Source organism: Lathamus discolor, unplaced genomic scaffold (genome assembly GCF_037157495.1).
Source record: "Lathamus discolor isolate bLatDis1 unplaced genomic scaffold, bLatDis1.hap1 Scaffold_311, whole genome shotgun sequence".
Classification (NCBI taxonomy): Eukaryota; Metazoa; Chordata; class Aves; order Psittaciformes; family Psittacidae; genus Lathamus; species Lathamus discolor.
This window is the reverse complement of record NW_027069340.1, coordinates 23,368-33,126: the sequence shown is the minus strand read 5'-3', so window position 1 is coordinate 33,126 and position 9,759 is coordinate 23,368.

Genomic DNA, 9,759 nt, shown 5'->3' with positions numbered 1-9,759 from the left:
AGCATTCACAACCTCCCTGGGCAACCTATTCCAGTGCCTCACCACCCTAACAGGAAAGAACATCCTCCTTATATCCAATCATCTAAACTTCCCCTGTTTAAGTTTTAACCCATTACCCCTTGTCCTGTCACTACAGTCCCTGATGAGGAGTCTTTCCCCAGCATCAGTTTCTTATCTTTCAATGCCCTTCAGTACTCCAGCAACTACCTCAATGACCCATTTTGGATGTTCTCAGGACTGCACTGTAGGCCTTAGACAATATTAATCAGAACCACTTGCATTTCCACTTCAATCACACAGCTAATCGCATATCTCTTCTACCCTTAGAAAGCCACTGTGTCTTCAGCAAAAGCAAATGCAGAGGGCTGTCTTCAGGTTGTACTTTCTGGGGTTAGGAGCCTCTTGAAAGGTGCGTACACCTTTACAGGAGGGTGGAGTTCAACCAAGGAGTGATGACATATATATATATATATATCTCCTTCCAGTACAAAGGAAACGCACCACGGTTAAGCCAGGAAGACCACCCCATATGCATTCTTTCCAAAGCACCCTTCTACTACAGTACTTTACCTGCCAATTTGCACCACTTGCCTTAACTCCCAGATTAAGTACAGTTCTTCGTAAGGAGACACAACCACGCTTTAAAACAGTGCTCAGGAGCAGGAGAAGACATGCCTTCTAAACCCTTAGCTTTTGCTCCAATCTTTTCTACTCTGTATTTGGAGAAAATCCCTAAAATGTAGTCTGGGAGAAGTATATGCACTGGCTAGGCACTGTGTTTCAAAAGTGTCCTGGGTTCAGCTGTTATTTTTCCTCTTCTTAGTAGCTGGTGCAGTGGTGTGTTTTGGCTTTAGTCTGAGAACAATGCTGATAACACACCAATGTTTTTAGTTGTTGCAAAGTAATGCTTACACTGATCAAGGACATTTCAGTCTCATGCTCTGCCAGTGAGGAGGAGCACTAGAAGCCAGAAAGAAGAAGAGACAGGACACCTCACCTAAACTAGCCGAAGGGGTATTCCATACCGCAGCCCAGTATATAAAGTGGGGGGAGTCACCCAGAATGCCCAACTCACTGCTTGGGACAGGCTGGGTACTGGTGGGTGGTGAGCAATTGTATTGTGCATCACTTGTGTTTTTTGGTTTTCTTCCCTTCCCTTTTTACTTTTAGTTTATCCCCCTGGTTATTTCCTTTATCATTATTATTAGTGGAGGTAGGACTAGCAATTTCGTATTATACTTTAGTTACTGGACTCAACCTGTGGGATTTACATTCTTCGGATTCTCCTCCCCAACCCTCTGGGAGCGGGGGCAAGAAGGAGGGGGAGTGACCGAGCGGCTGCGTGGTTCTGAGTTACCAGTTGGGCTTAAACCACTACAGTCCTTTGTGGTACCCAACATGGGTCTTGAAGGGTTGAGATAACGACAGATCTGAGCACAATGTGTCATGCCCATTATATAAACTGGGGGGAGATACTCAGAAGGCCCGAATCGCTGTTCAAGTCGGGCTAGGTATTGGTCGGCGGGTGGTGAGCAGCTGGATTGTGCATCACTTGTGTTTCTTGGTTTCTTTTCCTTTTCCCTTTTTAGTTTTATATTTTCTCCCCTTGTTATTTCCCTTATTGTTATGATTATTAGTGGTAGCAGTAGTAGTTTTGTGTTATACTTTAGTTACTGGACAGATCTTAGTAACGACAGACCTGAGCATAATGTGTCTAATAATATTTGTGCATTCATTGTTTCGGATTAATAGTCACTTGTCACAGTGTTGATTTATTTGCTCTGAGAGTTGTTACGCTTGGTCTCAGAGTATCAGCATGTCATACCTTACTTGCAGCCAGTAGTTGCTGTTTTAACGTTTATTGGATTTGGGGCCTGGGCTAAGGTTCTTATTGTGATAGTGACTTGTGATACAATAGAATCATGGATCATGAAACTGATCTGATGTGCGTTCTCAGCATGGTCATCACCTTTATACTACGGGAGGCATGTAATGGGAATTTTTAACAATTACACATCTTTTTTTTCCTTCCCTTGGGTGGTCAACCTATGGAGGAGATATTCCCTCACAATCCCTGCTCCCCCACCAGGCTATTTACAGTGGAAGTAGCTTCTGGAAATGTTCAAGTTCTTGAATATCCTTTCAATGCCCTTGAAAGCACCCTGCTCCTTTTGCTGGGAACCAGCTTGTTGCTGCATATGCTCTCTATGCTTTGCCTATGGCGTGACCACCCTGAGAACACGCAGTCTTGTCCGATCTCGAAAGCTAAGCAGGGTCTTGTCTAGGGTTAAACGACTATTTAAGAATACTACCAAGACATCTCCCCCAGGGCTGGACAGTCATGAGTGGCAGGGTGTGGGGGATCTTATGGGCAAGCACTTAAGCCAGTTGGCCCCTCCAGTGCTTTGGAATTTCACTCCTGAACAAATGCGGAATCCAGAAAAATTAGCAGAGCACTTAGACAAGGTGTGCTGTTGTCCTGGCAATACCAGAGAGTGACAACTTGCTGCAATGTGCTGGGGCGTGGCCTACGCCTACAGAGCCCTGTTCTGTAAGGAGCAGGAAAAAGATGTCTCTGGATCTCGTGATAAAGCAACAGACAACGCAGCTACTCAAACCCCAAGCACAGCAGCTCCCTCAGCTCCAGCGACAAGCGCAGCAGCTACTCAAACGCTGACAGCAACAGGCAATGCAACTGTTGGAAAAGAGCAAAATTTTGTATTGTATAAAATGGTAGAAATGATTATGTTTAAGAAATTTATAAATCAATAGTGAGATTTTATATGTATATATGTTAGAAAATGTTATAACTTTGTAGTTTTGTATCATGGCCGTTTTGTAACCCGTGTTGCAATGATAGTCCATAACCATATATGGTGAAAGGTGTATGGGTGGATTTAGAAAAGTATGTACTGGAGACTATACCCAAGTAGAACCTATGCATAAGGTAGCCAAAAGAGCCTACCAGAAGCAGTCAAAAGAAGATAAGAAAACGCTAGCGTCCACGCAAGGATTGGAATATACTCAAGTAAGGGAAAGGTGAAGAGGACAACCTGAGGAAGACTTCTTACTTCATCTGAGGAAGACTCTTACTTCATCGGAACGACCACCAGGCGACCACCAGAGGGGGCTGCGCAAGCGCAGAAGAGGCTGATGTCCTAATAGACTGATATGGCAATCCTTAATGCATATGTATTAGTTAAATGTTGTAACCCATGTTGAATATGTATTAACTGTGAAACTTTTAGGATATAAATTGCGGACGCGATGTGACGAGGTCGGAACCAGATTTGGGTGCGTACCCCTGGTTTCCCAGCGCTGCAATAAAGCACCTCATATAACCATTCCGGTGGTTATGTGTTTGTTCCTACGCTAACACAACTACTCAAACCCCAAGCGCAGCAGCTACCTCAGCTCCAGCGACAAGCACAGCAGCTACTCAAACCCTGACAACAGACACTGCAGCCACTCCAACCCCAGTGACAGACATTGCACCTGAACCAAAGGATCAGTCCATGCCAGTATCAGTTGCCCCATAAGGAAGAAGAAAAGCAAACAAAAGGCATGAAAAAATACTCCAGCAGTGAAGGAAGATGAAGACTCGACACATGAACTAGAGAAGGCGACATATGAACGAGAGGAATTAGTACAGGAATCAGAGGAAGAGGTAACTTCTCCATCCCTGACCTTGACTGAGCTGCGGAATATGCAAAAAGATTTCAGCCGTCTTTCAGGGGAGCACATTGTCACCTGGTTGCTTTGATGCTGGGACAATGGGGCCAACAGTCATGAACTAGAAGGTAGGGAAGCCAAGCAGCTGCGATCACTTGCTAGGGAAGGGAGAATTGACGAAGTGATTGCTAAAGAGAAATGAGCCCTCAGCCTCTGGAGGCAGCTCTTGGCAGCTGTGAAGAAAAGATATCCCTATAAGGACTGTGCTATGTGTCACCCAGACAAGTGGACCAGGACAGAGAAAGGCTTCCAGTACCTGAGGGAATCAGTCATTCTAGAGATTATCATAGGCCGGATGCTGGGAATGCACCCCTAGATCCAGATGAAGTCGAATGTACATGTGGCGAAAGTTTACACAGATTGGGTTACCATCATATGCCCACTTACTGGCATCAATGACCTGGAGTGAGGCAGCAGCACCAACAGTGGATGAAGTGAGCCATCAGCTCTGGGAGTTTGAAGACAATCTCACCCCTTCCTTCATTTCAGCTGTGGAAAAACTGCCCCAGGAGTTCATACAACTCAGAGACGATCTATCCAGCTCCCCACATGTTCCGACCTACGTCTCAGCTATTAACGGAAGGTGCTGTGTTGCCCGAGAGAGAAGATATAGGAGGAACACGCCACGGGGCACCCTACTGTTTTACCTGTGGGATCATGGAGAAGACATGAGAAAGTGGGATGGAAAACCCACCTCAGCTCTGGAGGAACGGGTGCGTGAACTGAAAAGGAAAACAACGGTCAATGATGATCCTCCCGAGAAAGTTGCTGCTCCAGTCTTTGGTGAGCAGCTTCCCAGATCGAGTGGAAGAGCTGATTTCACTCCACTTCCTATGATAAGGAATTACAATCCCTTTATACAAGATGTAAATGGAGAATCTCATGATTAGAGGGCCCCTGCCTCCAGCCAGGTGGAGGAGAGGGACAATCGGTTTTAATGGACTGTGTGGATCAGATGGCCTGGCACATCAGTCCCACAGGAGTATAAGGCTCTAGTAGATATCATTGCACTGATGCCATCAAGCTAGCAAGGGGTGGAACCCATTTGTATTTCTGGAGTGACAGGAGGATCCCAAGAGTTAACTGTACGGGAGGCTGAAATCAGCCTGACTGGGAGGAAGTGGCAAAAGCACCCCGTTGTGACTGGTCCAGAAGCTCCAAGTCTCTTGGCATAGACTATTTCAGGAGAGGATACTTCAAAGACCCAAAAGGGTACCGATGGGCTTTTGGTATTGCTGCTTTGGAGACAGAGGAAATTAAACAGCTGTCCACCTTGCCTGGTCTCTCACCCTTTCTATTCTATTCTAGGATCCTTCTGTTGTGGGGTTGCTGAAGGCTGAAAAACAACAGGTGCCAACTGCAACCACAACAGTGCACTGGTGGCAATATCACACCAACGGAGACTCCCTGATTCCCATCCATGAGCTGATCAGTCGACTGGAGAGCCAAGGAGTGATCAGCAGGACCCGCTCACACTTTAATAGACCCATATGGCCAGTGTGAAAGTCCAGCAGAGAGTGGAGACTAACAGTAGACTATCACGGCCTGAATGAAGTCACACCACCATTGAGTGCTGCCGTACCGGTCATGCTAGAACTTCAGTGTGAACTGGAGTCAAAGGCAGCCAAGTGGTATGCCACGACTGATATTGCCAATGCATTTTTCTCAATTCCTTTGGCAGCGGAGTGCAGGCCACGATTCGCTTTTACTTGGAGGGGCTTTTACTTGGAACCAACTGCCCCAGGGGTGGAAACACAGCCCTACCATCTGCCACGGACTGATCCAGACTGCTCTGGAACAGGGGCAAACTCCAGAACACCTGCAATACATTGATGACATCATTTTATGGGGTGATACAGGGGAAGAAGTTTTTGAGAAAGGGAGGAAAATATTCCGAACCCTGCTGAAAGCCGGTTTTGCCATAAAACGGAGTAAGGTCAAGTGACCTGCACAGGAGTTTCAATTTCTGGGAATAAAATCGAAGGATGCCAACAGATGTGATCAGAAAATAACAGCAATGTCTCCACCAACTAATAATAACAAGCTTTCTTGGGTGCTGTGGGGTTCTGGAGAATGCGCATCCCAAATTACAGTCTGATTGTAAGCCCTCTCTATCACATGACCTGGAAGAAGAATGATTTCAAATGAGGCCCTGAGCAACAAGAAGCCTTTGAACAAATTAAATGAGAGATAGTTCATGCAGTAGCCCTTGGACCAGTCTGGACCGGGTCCAGATGTGAAAAATATGCTCCATACCACAGCCGGGGAGAATGGTCCTACCTGGAGCCTCCTGCAGAAAGCACCAGGAGAGACTCAAGGTCGACCCCTCGGCTTTTGGAGTCAGGGATACAGAGGATCCGAGGCCAGCTATACCCCAACTGAAAGAGGTACTGGCAGCCTATGAAGGGATTCGAGCTGCCTCAGAAGTGATTGGCACTGAAGAACAGCTCCTCCTGGCACCCCAGTTGCCCATACAGGGCTGGATGTTCAAAGGCAGGGTCTCCTCTACACATCATGCAACCAATGCTACATGGAGTAAGTGGGCTGCACTAATTACACAACGAGCTCGAATAGGAAATCCCAGTCGTCCAGGCATTCTATAAGTTGTTATGGACTGGCCAGAGGGCAAAGGTTTTGGAATGTCGTCAGAAGAGGAGGTGATGTGTGCTGAAGAGGTCCCACCATATAATGAACTGTCAGAAAGTGAAAAGCAGCATGCCTTGTTTACTGATGGGTCCTGCCGTATTGTGGGAAAGCGTTGGAGATGGAAAGCAGCTGTATGGAGTCCTCGGCGACAAGTTGCAGAAACTGCTGAAGGAGAGGGTCTGCAGAGGTGAAAGCCATCCAGCTGGCCTTGGACATTGCTGAAGGAGAAAAGTGGCCAGTACTTTATCTCTTTATTGACTCATGGATGGTGGCAAATGCCCTGTGGGCATGGTTGCAGCAATGGAAGCAGAGCAACTGGCAACGCAGAGGAAAACCCATCTGGGCTGCTGCACTGTGGCAAGATATTGCTGCCTGGGTGCAGAACCTGGTGGTGAAGGTACCCCACGTAGATGCTCATGTACTCAAGAGTTGGGCCACTGAGGAGCACCAGAGCGACCAACAGGTGGATCAAGCTGCTAAGACTGAAGTGGCTCAGATGGATTTAGATTGGCAACATAAGGGTCAATTATTTTTAGCCCTGTGGGCCCATGACATCTCAGGCCATCAAGGCAGAGGTGCAACACATAGATGGGCTCGTGATCGAGGGGTGGACATAACAATGGACACTATTGCCCAGGTTATTCATGCATTTGAAATGTGCTGCAATTAAGCAAGCCAAGCAGTTAAAGCCTTTCTGGTATGGAGGACGATGGCTGAAGTACAAACATGGGGAGGCCTGGCAGATTGACTATATCACACTCCCACCAATCTTCCAAGGCAAGCAGCATGTACTTACCATGGTCAAAGCAGCCACCGGATGGCTGAAAACATACGCTGTGCCCCACGCCACTGCCCAGAACACTATCCTGGGCCTTGAGAAGCAAGTCTTGTGGCGACACTGCACCCCAGAGAGAACCGAGTCAGGCAATGGGACTCATTTCTGGAACAACCTTATAGACATTTGGACCAGAGAACATGGCATCAAGTGGGTATATCACATCCCCTATCATGCACCAGCCCCTGGGAAAATCCAACAGTACAATGGGCTGTTAAAACCTACACTGAGAGCTATGGGTGGTGGGACTTTCAAACATTGGGATAGACTTTTAGCGAATGCCACCTGGTTGATCAACATGAGGGGATCTGCCAACAGGGCTGGCCCAGCCCAATCAGAACATTTACTTGCTGTAGAGGGGGATAAAGATCCTGTGGTGCACATACAGAATTTGCTGGGGAAGACAGTCTGGGTTATTCCTGCTTCAGGTAAAGGCAAACCCACTTGTGGTATTGCTTTTGCTCAGGGACCCAGATATACTTGGTGGGTAATGCAGGAAGATGGGAAAGTCTGATGTGTACCTCAAGGGGGTTTAATTTTGGGGGAAAACAGCCAATGAACTCAATTATATGCTGTTGCCTGCTATATAACACTTCTATAGCCTATCAGCTAGATCTCCATCTCCACCACTCTGAGATTTGAAAAGAAGATATGTGCTGTCGTGATCATCATCGGAGAATTAAGTCATGGGAAAAGCCGGCGGCAGCAGCAGCTGGAGTCTCCCAGAACTGTCCACAAGTCACCATCGACTCACCCTGACTTCCCTCTGATCATCACCCCAGCAAAGAATGAACATTGCAACCATATGTCCTCAGCAGTGATGAAACAAGTTCAGCAGTTTTGTCAGCAGGCAACAATCCAACACTACACACCGTCTCTCCTGCCCTAAAAGACTGCTCCAAGAGATGGAGTCTGTTATCACGGACTGAATGAATTCAGCAGCTTTATCAGGATTGGTCCATGGACTAAGGAATGATATATGTCTGTTTGTCTTTGTGTGTGTATATATATATATGTATGAGACAAAAAGCAATGGTATATTGAAAAATGTGGGATCTGAGCATGGCATGAATGGTATGGTATAAGGGGTGGATATTGTCCTGGTTTCTGCTGTAACAGTTATTTTTCTCCTTAGTAGCTGGTGCAGCGCTGTGGTTTTGACTCTAGTCTGAGAACAATGCTGGCAACACACCAATGTTTTAGTTGTTGCTAAGTAATGCTTACCCCCTCATGCTCTGCCAGTGAGGAGGGGCACAGGAAGCTGAGAGGAAGCTGAGACGGGACACCTGACTGAAACTAGCCAAAGGGGTATTCCATACCACAGCATGTTATGCCCAATAAATAAACTTGGGGGAGTTACCTGGAAGGCCCGGATCGCTGCTTGGGTTGGGCTGGGTGTCGGTCAGTGGGTGGTGAGCAATTGTATTGTGTATCACTTGTGCTTATTATTTTCTTTTTTTACTTTCTCTTTTTAGTTTCATGTTCTCTCCCCTTGTTATTTACCTTATCGTTACTGTTCTTAGTGGTAGTAGTAGTAGTCTTATTTTATACCTTAGTTACTGGACTGTTCTTATCTCAACCCATGGGATTTGCATTCTTTTGATTCTCCTCCCCATCCCTCCGGGAGTGGTGGGGAATAAGGGGGCGAGTAAGCGAGCGGCTCTGTGATTCTGAGTTACCAGTTGCGCTTAAACCACAACGTAATTTTTGTCTATGTCTCATGTTGAACAAACCTCAGCTCCATTGAGTTTTATTCCGTGGAACAAAGTGATGAAAAATCGGAGTTGCATTTGTGTTTGTACAGAACTGCTGGTACATGAGCAAGAGCAGGAATCAGTCAGCAGTGTGAAAAAGCTAGTCCTGAAATCACTAGTATTTTTATTTGATTGATACCAAGAAGCAATTTTTTGATGTTTTATATATATATATAGATAGATATTGTACTGTGTTTGTATGTAGCTGTTTAACCTGCTTCTGGTGGGACCTTTTTGTCATGCACCTGAATGTACAAAAACAAAGTCCTTGACAGTCTTTACAAAGAGTTACAAAACACACAGATGAGTTCCTAGGGCTGCAAACAACATTGTTATTTGGTTCAAGTATGCAGCAACCACTCAGGAGTAAAAAAGATGACTAAGGACCTAAAAGGAGAAAAAAAAACCCCACAAAACAAACTAAACAAAACATAAAACGTATGAAGATGATGGACAGTTACTGTGGAAAATGAAATAAAAGTTGCACGGGGTCTCACTGCCTTAATTTCTCATTTACCCTGTCTACCTGTAGCCCTTCTGCCTGAGAAGGGAAAGGAAGAAAAAGAGGAAGAGAAACTGCGACAGGAGGGAATAAGACCATGTAAGGAAAAGAACTGAATTTAACTAGAACATGCTCTAATCCTTAGTTTATTTCTGGTTAAAAATATAGCAATCCAGTGCAGTGTTATAAGAAATCTGCTGAAAAGGTAGCAGAGAAACAGCTAAAACAGAAGCGAAGCAAAGCTGAGTCCGCAAGTCAGGGCTCTACCAAACAATTCTGTATGTGTAATG